The sequence below is a fragment of the Diceros bicornis genome, chromosome 25, assembly GCF_020826845.1.
Source record: "Diceros bicornis minor isolate mBicDic1 chromosome 25, mDicBic1.mat.cur, whole genome shotgun sequence".
Lineage (NCBI taxonomy): Eukaryota > Metazoa > Chordata > Mammalia > Perissodactyla > Rhinocerotidae > Diceros > Diceros bicornis.
In genome coordinates this window covers 44,167,039-44,184,820 of record NC_080764.1, presented here as the reverse complement: position 1 = coordinate 44,184,820, position 17,782 = coordinate 44,167,039, and the positions used below count along the sequence as shown (strand labels likewise).

Genomic DNA, 17,782 nt, shown 5'->3' with positions numbered 1-17,782 from the left:
TTCCCTTCACTGAGAAAACTCTCCAAGCCCAGACAATATTATAATAATTGTGTAACAATCTTTCCTCCTGATAAGTTCTTTTACTCAGTATATATAAGTTACAAGCTTTAATAGCCTCCCAAATGTCCTATTCAACTTCTCACCTCCTACCTCATCATAAAAACCAAGATCTCAGACATGAACTGGCTCATGTCCTGGCCCATTTAGTATTTTATCTACATTTAAATCTAATACTATCCAATTATCTTTATTCTCAGAGGATATGTGATTCTTGTGCTATTCATTAATTCTTTTACCTATAGCCAGTCATTCATTCATTTGGGAAATATTAATTGAGAGTCTACTGTGAATCATTTCATTTTCTGCCTTTTCCTTGACTCATTTCAAAAACTATTTATTTTCCTTTTTTTCATTTCTTGCTCTCTCCTGGCTCTGAATATGCTCAAGGTATATCCAGACTCAAACAACATCCTCCCTTGAATCCAAAGCCACAATTCTCTGAATCTGTAACTCCTTCTTACTAAAATCCTATCTTTCCCTTTCCCTTCTTAGGCAATTTTCTTCAAAGAATATTTTATACTAGACTTTTCTATTTCCTCTCACCCCACTGACACTTTAGCTCACTGGAATATGGAATCTTCCCACACAGAAACTGCTCATCCAAAAGTTATCAATAATGACCATGTTGATAAATTAGATAGGTACTTTTCAGGCCTTATATTATTGGACTTCCAAACCGTACCTGGCATATTGGTCTTTGTTTGGATCCTTTATAAGTGTTTTACTCCCACAGTTTGACGGTTGGCCATATCATGACCATATCTTACCTCCAGGGCCATTATTTCTCAAGCTACTTTGTGACTCCTCCTCTGCCCACTCTTTACATTTTGCTATCTCCTAGGGTTCGGTACATGAAGTACTATTCTCATTACTCTACCTGCTTGCCTTAAGTCTCCTAATCCACTCCAGCCCTTCCTCTCATCTGAGCTACAGGCAGATATTCAAATGCCTGATGGACGCCTGCATCTGCATGTCCCACAGACACCTCAAATTCAACATCCCTAAATTGTGTTTCTCATCTTTCTCTTATAATCCCAATCCCAACCTGTCACTCAGACCAAAACCTGGCAGTCAACTGACTTTCTCTCTTTCATCCTCTACATATAATCATTTTGACATCATGTTAAGATTACGTCCTAAACACATTTCAAATCCAAGTCCCTTTTCCATATTTACTAGCATTGCCATAATTGAAATAATCATCATAGCCCTGTAAATCACTGGTGGAGACTCCTAACTCCTTACTGTCATTCTTGCCTTAATTTCTATAAACCTATCCTCCTTACTACAGTGAGGTGATCTGTTGATCTGATTGAACTGTGTCTTTCCTCTGCTTCAGTTAACAACGAATTCCTACATCTCAACTTTAGAAACAGAATGATTCACTTCAAACGATATTATAAATTTATGTAATCTCTCTGGAGATGAATTTAGCAATTCTTATTAAACACCATTAAAATATTTGTGACCTCTGAAACAGCAATCCAAGTACTGAGAGTTTGTCTAACAAAAAAATTCCAAATTCCAAAGGAAACAATATGTGTATTTTCAAATATGTTCTTATCACTAATGCCTCAATAATGTTCTCGATTATTCAATTTGTAATAGTTAAAAAACATTGATGGAATATTGTGTCTCATTAAAAAAATAAAAAATAAGACTGTATCAATATGAAGTGTTAAGAAAGTTAAGTAAAACAATGCTCCAAATTATTACATACTGTGCTTCAACCTTGTACATAGAAAAATAGGAAGAAATGAAAGCAATTATTTTAGAGCGCATTAGTTTGCTAGGACTGCCATAACAAAATATCACACACTGGGTGACTTCAACAACAGAAGTTTATTTTCTCACAGTTTTGGAGGCTAGAAGTCCAAGATCAACGTGTTGGCAGGTTTGATTTCTCCTGAGGCCTCTCTTCTTGGCTTGCAGACGGCTGTCTTCTCCCTGTGTGTTCACGTGATTGTCCCTGAGTCTGTGCTGTCTGTGTCCTAATCTCCTCTTCTTATAAGGACACCAGTCATATTGGATTAGGGCCCACACCAATGATTCCATTTTAACTTAATTACGTCTTTAAAGGCCCTACCTCCAATATAGTCACATTCTGAGGTACTGGGGGTTAAGGCTTCAACATGTGAATTTGGAAAAGATATAATTCAGCCCATAACATAGGGTAATAGAATTATAGGTGAAATGTTTTTATCATTTAAAGTCTTGTCAATATTATAATAGGATTTTAACATGAAAAACATGAAAAACAAGAACCACTTTCCAAGAAAAACTGCTATGGGATGAAGTGAGAATTAAAGGGAACATTTAATAAACTTAATTTAATAAAATCTGATCTATTCCCCTACTTCCTAGCAAAAAGAACAGTGAAGAAACACTAGGAAGAGATAATGCTAATCCATGAAAACACACAGAAAATGTGCCTACAATCCTATAAGCTTACTGTGGAATCTCACTATGTATTATATGTATTATATAATATAATTATTATATATATAATACCTATTTTTTAAGAATTATTGAATTGGAAGGAAATCTGAGAATTGCACAAACTAAGATACTTTCAGCTGCACTCATCAAGGAATCAAACTGGCTTAGAATATAGGGAAATTCATCTTAAATTTGATGAAAACCAGAGGAAGGAGAGGCTTCAAGGTTGGCTGTCTCATCAGCTCAGCTAGTCACCAAGTAGCCAGGTTCGTTCAAATGTTCTGTTCTAACATCTTTTGCGCTCATTTCATCCTTCGTCAAACAACAGTTTCAGTCATCATATCCAGATAAAATAACATCACACAAAGAAAGAAAATTAAGTTCTCATCTTGAGGTGAACTGTTTGGAAGTAGGATGTTTTCTCCAAAACCTTCTTTGGAGACTTGACATAAAATTTCATTGTTTTATTGAACAACTCACTGGAAAGAGGGATAGGATTGTTCTTGGACCAGTCAGGCCCACCACTATATCTAGGTTGGGGTCCGCATCATCTGAGACACACAGCTGTGTATGGAGAATGGTGGCCGCCTGAACAAAATTAGGATTCCCTTATGAAGGAGGAAAGTGGGGAACACAGGTAAACAGCAGTGTTCCTTGTCTTGCATATTAACACACTAAAGGTGATATCCAGACAGACTAAATACCTTGTCCAAGAATCAAGTGACAAGGCCTACCATTGATGCTCATGTTTTCTTGAGTGTGGAGTAACCAGTGAGAATATTGGCTCATTCTCTCAACTTTCATAATATAACTCATCCCCAGGAACACACCGACGGCATGGTCCAGACATGAAGTACTAATGAAGAAGTCAATGGACTCTTCCACTCTCATCACAGCTGACATCTATGCTCACTGATGCAGTTCTACTGTACCACACAAATGAGCACAGATGCACAGGCCTACTACTCTCACTAGAAACTAGGCCTTTTCAAAAGGAAATCAAGTGGTGGGTAAGAATTAAATTGGAAAATTGATCTACAGGGATGGTAAAATGATTCTTGAAGCTCTTAATATAATCAACATCAAATTTTTTAGCAGAGTCACTGTCAGTGAAGGCAGTGTGGAAAGTTTATTTCGTGAAATTGTGTTTTGTTGATTGTGAAAATCTTTTCAAAGACCTCATTGTAGAGTAAAAAGTATCCTAGATTTGGAGTAAAAAATCCCAAGTTTGGAAACTGGCTTTGCAGCTTACCAACTCTGCAAACATGGAACTATTCAGAGCCCTGCAACCCTCAAAGGGGAACTTAATTAAACAAAACAATAACAAAAATACACCACCTTCATAAAAAATCACAATTGCAGTGAAGAAAAATGAGATAATATACACGAAAGCATTGAGAACACAGCTTAGCACAAAAGACATTTCCGCCTTTGATAAAGACAAATTCAAACGCCAGTGTGAAGCAAGTAATTCACAGTTAAGACTGCCTTTTGATCATGGTGCAAGCATTTCAGCCCTCCTTACTCAGAGGGGGGCAAAAACCATGCACAGAAAAGTTCTAATAGATGGGGCAATAGCCAGCCGGTGCATTACTAGTCTATCTCTGGGCTTGAATGTTTCATCTGTATAGAAAACAAACAAACCAGAAGGAAATCTCACTTCAAGATTAAATATGAAAAACAGAAATACGCTAAAGTAAAGAAGATAATGAGGGAATATGAATTAAATCGAATCATTCTAAAAAGTCTCACCCACGTGTTCCAATAATATTTGATGCATATACCACTACATAATTAAATAGTTCAATTCTAAGGTTGAATCAGAGCACTAGTAAAATCAGGCTTTCTGCAGGAAATGATACAGCATTTTACTTGTCTATAAACATTCAGAGGGCAAATAATTTTTAAAAAGTGAAAACAACTGCACATCAGAAAAAGACAATTTATTATTTTTATCAATCTCATTTTTTTTCATTTTGGTTAAAATACATAAGGAGTGAATCTGACACATATTTAAAGAAATGTTCTTTAGGGCCGGCCCCGTGGCTTAGCAGTTAAGCGCCGTGCGCTCCGATGCTGGCGGCCAGGGTTCGGAACCCGGGCGCACACCAACGCACCACTTCTCTGGCCATGCTGAGGCCGCGTCCCACATACAGCAACTAGAAGGATGTGCAGCTATGACGTACAACTATCTACTGGGGCTTTGGCGGAAAAAAATAAATAAATAAAATTATTAAAAAAAAAAAGAAAAGAAATGTTCTTCGAATCAGAGAACAAGAAGAAATTAACAAAACCTTAAAAAACAAAACACACATGATTGAATATCAATTCCAATAACGTGAGACAAAAGATTTCAAGTGTTTTAACATGTTTTTTTCCCCTAGATCTCTGATGTATTTTGGCTAATTTATGCATATAAGTCTTCATGTTTTCATGGAAATAAATTTATAGAATAAAAGTATCTATGTGTATTTTATAAATGAGTTTTTATTATTATTCTCATTGAAAAATATACAAACTACTGATTTTTTAAAGGATATTTCTGCTACTATTTCACTAACACACACAGTCTAATTTAGCATTCCATACAAACTCTAAAGCTACAAATTGCATTATCTTACTCATCAACAAAAAGCATTTATTAAATATTATCTATTTCTAGACTTTGTGCTAACCACCAAGAACAGAAAATGTATTAAGGCATTAAATTAAAAACTCTAAAATTTTACTGTTTTTCATTGTTACTTTTTCTTTATTATCAAAGGAATACATGCTCAACATAGTAATTTTAAAATATAGACAGATAAAATGTTAAAAACTCAAACTTTTGTATGTTAATATTTTGGCACATATCTATCCTATTTTTTAATAATAATTATATGATATAGTTAGTATCACACTCATTTTCTGCTTTTAATATTACAAGTTTCAAGAGAAGACCATATCTGTTTTGTTAATTACTGTATAAATCAAATTCTTATCACATACTAGGACTTCAAAAATGCGTGTTGAATGGATGGTATTAATTTCTAAAAATGTGAGGTCTCCTTTATCATATATTAGGTTTGTGTGTCAACTAGTTCTGTTTCATCACAAATTATTCCTAGTATAAAGACAACTAATGAATTTGGTATGGGCAACACTCTCAGCTCCAATTGAGTTTTATTGTTTTTTCCTTTTGATTTTGAGGCATGCAAACTGTTTATTATTTCTTATTTTATGTATTTATGTGATTTGCTTTAATAATAGATCTCCTAATATTAAATCACCCCTCTAATGCCTAGAATAAATCTTACTTGATTGTGGTAGATCAATATTTTAATATATATTTGAATTCGATTTGCAAGTATTCCATTTAGAAATTTTGCATTCTATATTTGTGAGTTTGCTATATAATTTTTACTTTGTCAAATTCAAAACAAGTAGAGTTTCATAAAATTTACTAAAAAAATCTTTTCCTATGCTCCAAAATAAATGGTATATTGTGAAAATTATCATTCTTTGAAAGTTTAAGAAACTCGCAATGAAACTAGACAGGTTCAAAGCCCTCTTGGTATAATTTTTGGTAATTTTCAATGTTTTAGTGTTTTTTGATAATTCATGCCTTTCCAAAAACATCAATTTCTTCACAATTTTCTGATTTACTCACACATAGTTATAAGTAGAATTGTTCTCATATTTTCTGTTCTTCTTCTAACATGTTGAGTACAATGCTTCTAAACAAATACTTGAAAAGAGAGCCTTAGTGGACAGTCTTCAATACTGAAGATGGCTCAGGAAAGTAAGGGACTTGACAAATTCGTTTCTAGGATTCTCATGGGAATGGAAGGCAAAACTCAAAGGTCAATTTATTTAAAATGAAACTGAGTTATGATGCCAGGTTCAAGGATTGAAGACTTCATTGAAAAAAAAAAAAAACATACTAATAATATCTCGTCTGTATTTTAAGAATAATTGTCTGATCACAAAGTAAACCACTTCCCTACTTGTAACAATATTATTTTTTCATTCTTTGCAATGCTTAAATCATCCTTTCCCCAGTCTCTTCTGTCTATACAGGACATATCTGCATATCTACAGCAATGAAGATACGACCAAACCTAAGCAATATTGTAGAGTAGCAAAAGTGACATTTAACACTGACTGGTATCTCCGCCTTTGATTTCTGCCTCCTCCCACTAGGTCCACACATCCTCCCTGTCATGGCTGCTGAGGGGTCCCCACTAGAGAGGAGCGACCTGACCTTCCTCAAGCAGCCTCTCATTCTCTCAGCCTTTTCATTCCAATCAGGTTATTAAAGCTCCTTTTGCAGAGAAACAATAGAATACAATTGGAACAGTGTGGATTCGGTGACCTTTCCAATGACTTTCCAGCTGTGTGAATGCATGCAGGTATTTAACCTCATCAGATCTCAGTTTCTTCATCTATAAAATGAGGGTCATGTGCCAATATCACAGTTTTATCAAACAATTAACAATAATAATTCTGTGAAGGCATAGTTCTAAGTGCTTCACATCTCTTAAATCATTTAAGTCTATTAGTCTTCTGTAGACTAATCTACAAGTCTGTTAAGGAAACGTTATCTCTATTTTAGGATGCAAAAGCGGAGGTAAAGAAAGGAAAAGGACCATACCCAAAAGCATACAGGTGATTAAATGATAGAGTTGAAGTTCCAACCCAGGTAGTCTGACTTTCAAATCCCTACTCTCCAATCCGAAGCAGCCGCCTCTCAGGCATGCCGTAACAAGGTGACGTGCACAGGTGCACAGTGCCCTGCCTGACTCATGGGGAGCACTGAATAGGTGGTACTTTCTAAGACCTTCAGTCTTTCCTCAAAACGCAAGAGCCAGATGTATTTCAGAATTCTGAATTTTTCAGATTTTAGAAGGGCAATACAGTGCCTTTAACATGTGTTATGTAACACCTCCAGTAGGTCTGAGGCAGCACCCCATAAACAAGCACATTAATATTTCTGCAGCAATCAAAACATTCACGCTAAGTGGAATAAATAAAGACAACTATAAATAGCCTCACCTCACTTCAGGACAAGCTTTACTGAAAATCAGTTACTAAAAATTGTTCTGTTTCCAGAGCTTTTTGGGTTTGAGAATTGAAGATGAGAGACTGTCAGCTATTTTGTGCCAGGCCTTCTCCTGGGCCCCGGGACTTGAGATGTCGGACAGCAGAGCAGGAGAGGCAGAATGAATACATTATCATCCCAGCCTTCTATCCCTAAATAGACTGTTCTCTGCTTCCTACTTCTTCCAGACCTTACTGATGGTGCGGTTAGCAAGTTGATCAGTAATTCACAGTAGTGATTGTGGCTGAGAAGAGCCCAATGGGTTACCCCTCTCAGGAAACATACTTACATGTTATACTCAAAATCACTGGTCATTAATTGAAAGGAGTGACTCCACTCCTAGAATTTTTGGCATTGTAGCAAAGTAACCTGGTACAGAGATTTTGGTGCCTCTCAGCTCAAATATTCTCCACAAACAGATTATGCATACAGACCTCAAACCTGAATTTGACAAATCTTTTATGCTAAGCAAATAGGAGCTTCTATAACCATGATCATTTCTAAAACAAACTGTAGTCTATTATAGAAGATATCTAACATAAGAAAAATATTAAGCTTTCTTTTCAGTGTCCAATCCAGAAAATAAAAAATACAAAAACCACTGTGCCCAATGACCAAAATTATCAGTCATATTCAGGGATGAAATAATCAGTTATTGGAAAGACCTGGAAATGATGAGACCCTAGAGATAGAAGCAAACTACATTTGAAATTTCTGTAAGGCTTTGATGTGTCTTTGAAATGTTATCTACATATGTTAGGAATTTTAGCATAACCATTACGCTTTTTTTCAAGTCCAACTGAACGACCTCTCCATCTCCTCATCATAAGAGGGAGGTCAGAATATGAAATGTCAGCTCCCTCTGAGATGGTCCCACAACTTTAATAATAGGAATCTGCTTTACCCTAGAACTTGAAAGTCAAATTGGATGATGTTCTTGTCTTAAAATATTTTATTGATCAAAGAAAAGTGAAGCTGGTACTATTTTTCCCAGTTAAAAAAAAAGTGAAATCCAGATTGTCCAGTAAAATTTTTTGTTTTTAAGAAACTTGTAGCTGTTCAAGTTTGCTCTTCACTGTGAACACTTCCGCATAGGCAAAAGCTGTATGGTAATCAGGCATGAAGGAAGGCACACTAAGATGTTCAAAGAGAAAAATCTCGCCTAGATTAGCACAGTGCCTCTTTAACTGGGGGCTCTCCTTCCACTCTGGCTCTTTTGCTATCCATTCTCCAACCTGTAGCAATGATATTTCTAAAACTTCAAAATGGATTTGTCACTCACTTGCTGCAAATCCTTCACTAAATTCTCATTGCTCTTAGGATAAACCCAAACTCCTTTAGGTGGTTTACCAGGCTCTCCAGAATCTCCATCTGCCTTTGCAATCTCACCACCTCTCTGTCTATCCTCCACCCGGCAGATTCTCAGCACTCCAGCCTTACTCAACTTCAAGAGTATCACACTCATCACCGGCCCATCTGATATCCTTCATCTTGCAGCTCACACACATCCTTGTTCACGCCCACTTCTCCTAATCCACACTTTTCCTTCAGGAATCTATATCAACTTCAATTCCCGTAAGTTTTCTCTGTTCACCTTGGCTTGGTTAGATCAACTTTCTATACGTTCCCTGTGTACCCCCTATTATAACACATCGTATTTGATTGTAATGATTGGTTCAGCTTCTCTAGATGCAAATTCTATAAGGATTTGTGTAATATCTTGCGTAGCTCCATTAAGCTAACACAGCGTTTTCCATTTCACAGAAACACAAAGAATGAAAATTTAACAATTATACATGCCTTTGTAGGATCTGGGTTGTTTTTTTTTTTTTTTGTACTATTCAAGAGCAGATACTATTTAGTGCCAATTTATTCATCTAGTTGAGCATCTCCACAGATGTTGATTGGCTAGGCTAAGGAAACCTGGATTTAATCACCAATAATAATATCAACCGCTAGGTGAGTACCTTCTATGTGAGGGCAATTTATATATTTTTCTTATTTAACCCTTACTACCTCTCCTTTTTCAGCAAAGAGAAGGAGGTAATTTCCTGGAAGTCAATAACTTAACTGGCAGAGCTGGCATGTGGACCCCGGTCGAAGCCCACCAGGCATTTCTTTTCACTCCCATCCATTGCCTGGTAGAATGTGCTGCCACACAGTATTTCTTTCCTGAATTAAGGAAATGTAGAGGTCACCAGGCACAGCGATCTCTTCTAATTATCTCATAGCACCTGGGAGAGATTATATTCAAAATATTCACCCAGTCCTGTATGATACATTGATTGAAGAGCCACTCATATACCTAAGTGTCTGCTTGTGAAATGATCTTTGAATCCACAGAGATAGAACAGAGTTTAAATGCTTGCGGTGGTTACATGCCCAATCCTCACTATTCAGAACCAGGGCTGAGCATGGCTGTGACAGGCAATACTCTCATGGGAAGTTTTTAGTATGTAAATTTTCATGAATGGGCACATGAATGCAAGCTCTATCTGAAAGGAGCAAGGGTGTAGAGCTGGAAGGTTACAGAGAAAAATCTGGAATGGTAAGAATAGATTCTACATCTAAATGATTTAAGATCTGTTGAATTTTCTCACAGAAGAAATAGAATAACCAAAAGTTACAAAAAAGACTTGATGTGAAACCCTTTATAGGAATGGTAACAGATGCCATATTTAATTAGATCATAGAAGACAGATTATGAAAGACATCTTTGGACAGGTACAATGGTAACACATACTACTCAGTTTATGTGATTTACTAGTTTGCATACTTATTCAATTTATATATATTTCTGAAAACAGAATACTATAAAATGTGTAGTCTACTAAATAAATGTACTATCATAGTCTTCGATAAACATTACTTAGTTAGTAATTTCAATTTCACTGTAATGCCAATAAAAAAATAGAGGTATACCTTCAGTGGAGTCACACAGTACAAAAGTCTACAAATCTTAGACTTTTGGAAATTTTCTTTAGGCTCCTTTGAGAATGCTTCTTGGAATTCTAGAACCATCTAGTGCATTTTGAAGAAAAACACTGGGCTCTCCCTCACCACTCCTTCTGTGTTTCTGCACTGCTCCAGCCAGAATGACTGACCTGTAGGGCACTCTCACACTCTGAGGCACTCCCAGTGTGCTCCCTCTGTCGGGAACACCTTCCTTCTCACTCTTCTCCGCCCACTCTGAACCTGTCATTTAAGACTCAGCTCAGATGCTGCCTCAGGGAAATCTCTCCTGATTCCTAGGTCTGCGTTAGATGCTCATTCCATGGGTTCTTAAGACATTCTGCACATCTCTCATGAATTTATCAAACTATGTAACTGTCTGTTTACCTATCTGCTGCACTCCCACACCCCAGTTAAACTGTGTGATTCTTCAGGCTACAGATAATCTCCAGCACCAAAGCACTTAGTATACATGAAGCTCAATAAATATGTGAACAGTGAATAAGTGAAAATTAATTTGGGTACTTAATTTTTCTCACTGATAATTTCTCTTGACAGTGTGATTAGAGTTTAGACATCAGAGATGAAATTTTGATAATTTCACTAATTCCTTTAAAGCAGAAAGACTTACAGAATGCCTGACTAGCTACGTCTTCAGTTCCTGGAGCTTCATTTGCACACGCTGCTGTACCTGGGAAACATGCTTTTTAAAGCAGTTACATTCCTGTTTGTCATGAAGTTAATAACTGACCACTGGACCAAATTTAGAAATATACAAATGTTTTAGGATAAAAAGTAAATGATCTCAGATATCTATAATTCAGTTATATAAATATAATTTTTAACTAGTTCTCAGCATTATACAATACATACTTATTTAAATTATTAATAATATATCAAATAAGTAAAATTTAAACCTGCTATGATAATATTTTAGGATAAGTATTTTTCCATGTTACTAAGATTTTTTTCATAAATATTATTTTTCACAGTAGAATAATATTCCATCATGTGGACTGTCATAATTTACATATATCTCATATCTCCTTTGTTGGAAATTTAAGTTATTTCAAAATTTTTACTACTATAAAATAATTATTCAAGGAATACTTTTGTGCAAAAATTAGTTTCCATTTCTAATACACTTTCTTATAATTAATTCCTAAAAGTAAAATAACTAGATCTGAGAAACGTTTGCCTATTTACAAAGCTAACAGCATTTCACCAGTCTTTTCCATAATTCAAAGAGTCCACTGTTAACTAGCATGAAGACATTCTTATATTCATGTCACTTTTTTTTTTTAAGTTCTTGATTCCTTACTCTATTATGGAATCACATGATCAAAACCCTCAAACGTCTTGAATGGCAGCCAAACTCAAAGGCACACAGAGTTGAGTTAAATCCTCATTTCACAAAACTGGTGTCTTCCCATCCCCAGTCCTGCAGTCTTACTTAGATACATGAACCCCAGGCATCATTTTCCTTTAATTTGCCATTTTAACACCTTTACTGCAATATGTGACTCTACAGCAGTGGCTTTAAAAATACAAATCATTTGGGGCTGGGCCAGTGGCGCAAGCAGTTAAGTGTGTGCCGCTGTGGCAGCCCAGGGTTCGCCAGTTCCGATCCCAGGCACACACCGACGCACCGCTTGGCAAGCCATGCTGTGGCGGCGTCCCATATAAAGTGGAGGAAGATGGGCACGGATGTTAGCCCAGGGCCAGTCTCCCTCAGCAAAAAAAGAGGAGGATTGGCAGATGTTAGCTCAGGGCTGATCTTCCTCACAAAAAAAAAAAGAACAAACAAACAAAAAAATACACAAATCAAAACCCCGATAAACAATGATATGATTTCCTGCTTTTAAAAAGTTCCCTAACTACAATATTTTACAAAAGATATTCCATAAAACTGGCTGTTTTGGGGGAAAAAAAAATTTAGAAGATAAGCAATTTTCCTTTTTGTTTTAAATGGGATTTCTCAGAGGCTTAAAACACAGTGTGCCCTGTGGATCGACAACTGGAGGCAGAGTGTGACATTTCTCAAACAGAATCTGTTTTTTATGATGCAGCATCTCAAAAGACTTACGTACTGAGGAACACACTTCTGCTTAGGGAGATTAGCCCTTAGTATGACACTGCCATTGTTTAAAGCATTTTTAGAAGTCTTCTGTGGGAACCAACTTCAAGAGACAATGTACCAAACCCTAGAAAATCAGTCTTCCTGAATTACGGTTACAGCATATGCTCTTCTGTTCCATCCTCTTTCTGTGTCCTTGTTTTCTCGGCTGCATCACTTCACCTGCTTCTTCCTCACTTGCCGAATCGTGGGGAGGTCGCAGAGGGCGTGCCTGCCAGCAGAGCTATTCGCAGAGGAAACACGGTGAAGGCCAAAGGGAAGGACTATGGAGCCAAACTGAAGGGAGCGGCAAGAGGCAACCTTGCCCAAAGTACACATGGAGCAGACGGCTTAACTCAACTGCCCGCTGACTGCAGCCTGCCTAAAAATACCACAAGCAATAACATAAATATAATAACCTGAAGACTATAACGAAAATTATGAGAAATCAAATTGCCAGAAGTTAAGAATGCATATACCCATATATTTAAAACACATTGGTAATAAAAAGATGGATTTCTATGTAGCTCATTAGCAGTTACTGAGTTGTCCTCAAATAACACAGCCTGTGTGCAATTATTTAGTAATAACTAAAGGCCTTCTTTTTTGCCATAGTCATACCTTTTTTGACTAAAATATACCAGGAAGAGGCTATCAACAGGCAAACAGAAATTGTATAAAAGCCAACGGGAGAGAAAAAAATACAGGGTCATTTAAAGTATGTTGGTCCAACAACTTCTGAATGAAAGTGATATTAAATTTTACCCTTTCTCTAGCTCTGGGACCAGAGAAATCACCTCTGGCAAAAAAATCGCCAACCATCTTTGCTGTTGTTCTCACAGTAGTGTCACTGCAGAGCTGGAGGAGTTATCCATCTCTATTTGAGCACTAACTGCTTCAAATATTAGCGCTAGATCTACCACAGACACTGTCCTGCACCATGATGTCAGAAGACTTGGGTAGGGACTAATGCTAAGACAGTGAGAAAGACTGCAACATGAGAACACCAAAAATTTCTTTCTGAATTCTCTTTAAAACACAATGTAGGTTGCCAGATTTAGCAAATAAAAACGCAGATTACCTACTTAACTTTGAATGTCAGATAAGAAATAAAACTTTTTTTAGTATAGATATGACCCATAATTTAGTACATATATTTTTACTAAAAACACTTATTGGTTGTTTATCCGTAATTCAAAGTTAACTAGATGTGGTATTTCATCTGGCAACCCTACAGCCATAAAAACATAAAATAATGACAACACATTACAATAGCCCAGACAATTAAGGACAAAAATTAACAACATGCCAGAATCCAGGAAGAGTTTATACTAATTCAAATACCTATTGATGAGAATAGTTAAGAATAGAAGTTCATAGCAACCTGTGCTCACTCTTGAAATAAGGGTTGGGAGGTGTGAATATTGACCAGGATTAGAGAAATCTGAAAACTCCCTTCAGCTTAAAAGTTATCCTTGGTGCAGGTCTTACCTCTGACTAGGAAAACCACATCAGCCAAGAATCAGTCTAGAGGGGAGAAGTCAAGATGGCGGCGTAGGCAGACTCTGAGCTCACCTCCTCCCACAGACACAGCCAATTTACAACTACTCGTGGAAAAATTACCCCTGAGACAGAACTGAAAACTGGATAAGAGGAACTCCTGCAACAAAGCACAATCCTAACTGAGGTGGAAGAGGCAGAAACTCCCTTCTGGAGAGAAAAAATGCCGCCTTCACAAGCCGCAGCGCCTCACGGCCACCCGGGAGCAGCTCACAGGTCCGCAGCCTCCCTGGAGGACCGGGGCCCTGAGCTGGGAGCGCCTTCGTTGTGGGCATTTTGTGGACCCAGCACAATCGAGATGAGTGGCAGAATAGCTGACTTTGCCTGCTACTAAAACATTGGGGAGTACCCCCAGAAAAGCTGGTTCACAAAGAAATTAAAACCGGCTCTTAAAGGGCCCACACAGAAAATCACCTGTTTCAGAAAGCAACCTAAAATCACCAGAAAGAAAGGTGCACAGTGCTGTGGTGAAAAGAGACTCACCTGATAGGCCCTGAGTGCATCTCGGTGAGAGGTGAGACATCTCCAGGGACTGGGACATTGGTGGCAGCCATTGTTGTGGCCTGGTGTGGGCGTGCTGACACAGACGCCATTGGAGTCGTCCCTGGGGACTGCTAGCCCAGGTGTGCCCCACCCACTAGAGCACCGATTTAATCCAGCTCAGCCAGGGCAGGCAGCCCACCCTAGAGACTGGCCCCACCCAACAAGCCCTCAGGCAACTTGTGGGCCTGCATAGAATGGTGACCGGATTCTCTGCAGCCTGGCAACTGAGCCGACTTCAGTGGGGCAGGGCATGCACAAGGAGCGGGTGGAGAGTGTGGGGCGGTGGTGGAGTGTGTGGGGCTCCCGCCCCGGAGAGACTGGGTCCACTTTGGGAGGTCGGCGCGCACACACAGGGCAGGACTGTGTTGACTGTGTGTGTGGACCTGTGGGTGGTGGGGCTTGTCAGCTGCAGAAGACTTGTGCTTCTCAAAGACCCATAGAGGGGGTTTGCCCCACCTTCAAAAGCCTGAAACAACTGGGTGCTCCTGTGCCTGAGGCCAGCCCCATCCAGCTGCAATCCTAAGAGAGCTGACAAGAGACCTAAAGGTTGGAGGTTTACAGCAAGTGTAAGCCCCTGAGCCTAACAACCTGCCACGCTGGGGACCTACTCACTTAAAAGAAATACTGCAACACAAATGTGATATTAGAACTTGCAGCCAACTGTGCTGGGGCTCCCCACACCTGATAAAGAGACTGAAGGGCCCACAACTACAGACAGCTGAGCATTACGACAGCTGACCAGAAGCATAACTCGGCCTACCTGGGCACATACTGGGAGAGCAAACAGGCCACAACAGAAGGACACACGTAGCCCACATAAGGGTCACCCCTGGAACATTGAGAACTGAGGGAAGCACACTGCAGGACTCCTAAAGCATCACTTGTATAAGGTCACCTATCCAAGAACAGGAAACGTAGCTGACCTACCTAATACGTAGACACAAGCACAGGGAAAGAGGCAAAATGAGGAAGCAAAGGAATACACTCCAAGTAAGGGAACAGGACAAAACTCCAGAAAAGGAACTAAGTGAAAAAGAAATGAGCAACCTACCCGACAGAGAGTTCAGACAAAGAGTGTTAAGGATGCTCACTGATGTGGGGAGAAGAATAGATGAACTCAGTGAGAATGTCAACAAAGAAATGGAAGATATGAAAAAAGAACCAATCAGAAATGAAGAATACGATACTGGAAATGAAAAATTCGCTAGAGAGACTCAAAAGCAGACTAGAGGATCCAGAAGAACGGATCTGCGAGCTGGACGAAAGACTGGAAGAAATTACCCAACCTGAACAGGTAAAAGAAAAAAGAATTAAAAAGAATGAGGACAGTCTAAGGGACCTCTGGGACACCATCAAGTGCACTAACATCCGTGTTATGATGTCCCGGAAGGAGAAGAGCGAGACAAAGGGGCAGAGACTCTATTTCAAGAAATAATAGATGAAAACTTCCCTAACCTAAGGAAGGAAGCAGACATCCAGGTACAGAAAGCACAGAGAGCCTCAAACAAGATAAATCCAAAGAGGCCCACAACAAGACACATCATAATCAAAATGTCTACAATTAAAGATAAAGAGAGAATCCTAAAAGCTGCCAGAGAAAGACAAGTTACATACAAAGGAAACCCTATAAGGCTATCAGCTGACTTCTCAGCAGAAACCTTACAGGCTAGAAGAGAGTGGCACGATATATTTAAAGTGCTAAAAGGAAAAAACTTACAGCCAAGAATACTCTACCCAGCAAGATTATCATTCAAAATGGAAGGAGATATCAAAAATTTCCCAGACAAGCAAAAATTAAAGGAGTTTGTCACCAAGAAACCAGTGCTACAAGAAATGTTAAAGGGACTGATTTAAGGGGACAAGAGAAGACCACAAATAGGAAAAATTATCTATTTCCATGATAAGAGAGCAATGGATACAAATGCACAAAAAAGAGGTTAGATATGATATCAGAAACATAAAATGAGGGAGGAGGGGAGTTAAATAGTAGAGCTTTCAGACAGAGGTCAAACTAAAGAGACCATCAATTCTGTATAGAAGCAGAAAGGAACAGAGAAGGACTACTAAAACACTGAGAAAAAAAGTTAAAAAAATGGCAGTAAGTACATACTTATCAATAGCTACTTTAAACGTCAATGGACTAAATGCTCCAATTAAAAGGCATAGGGTGGCTGACTGGATAAAACACCAAGACCCATATATATGCTGCATACAAGAGACACACTTCAGCTAAAGACACTCACAAACTAAAAGTGAAAGGATGGAAAAAGATACTCCACGCAAATGTCAATGAAAAGAAAGCTGGAGTAGCAGTACTCATATCAGACAAAATAGACTTTAAAACAAAAACAGTAAAAAGAGACAAAGAAGGGCATTACATAATGATCAAGGGAACAATCCAACAAGAGGATATAACATTTGTAAATATCTATGCACCCAACGTAGATGCACCTAAATATATAAAGCAATTATTAACAGACATAAAAAGAGATATAGACAGTAACACAATAATAGTAGGGGACTTTAACACTCCACTTACACCAACGGACGGATCATCCAAACAGAAGATCAATAGGGAAACATTGGCCTTAAATGACACACTAGAACATATGGACCTAGTAGATATATACAGAGCATTCCATCCAAAACCGAAAGAATACACGTTATCTGATTTCATATATTTAAAAAATTGAAGAGTAATGCGTCGTTTTTCTCACATCTCAAAAAACATTTTTGGAGACTTTCTATCTTTCAACACTTTTTTCTTATAATATTCTCTACCTACAGCCTTGTTATCATTTATAAAACTACATTACAGTAGCTTATGTCCATCTCTATTCATTCTTCTAGACCAGTGCTGCCCAATAATACTCTCTGAAGATGGAAATATTTATACGCTGTCCACTATGAGAGGGACTAGCCACATGTAATACTAAATACTTGAAATGTGGCTAGCGTGATAGAGGAAATGAACTTTAAACTTTATTTAATATTAAATAATTTAAATTTAAAATGTGTTTGGTGGGTACCAT

General features: G+C 38.0%; 1 protein-coding gene across 3 annotated transcripts in view; it reads right to left on the bottom strand.

The window, feature by feature from the left end:
* The window catches only part of KCNC2 (potassium voltage-gated channel subfamily C member 2), a 192,588-nt gene that overhangs the window by 146,811 nt on the left and 27,995 nt on the right, over positions 1-17,782 (bottom strand). The gene's annotated exons all lie outside the window — the stretch shown is intronic.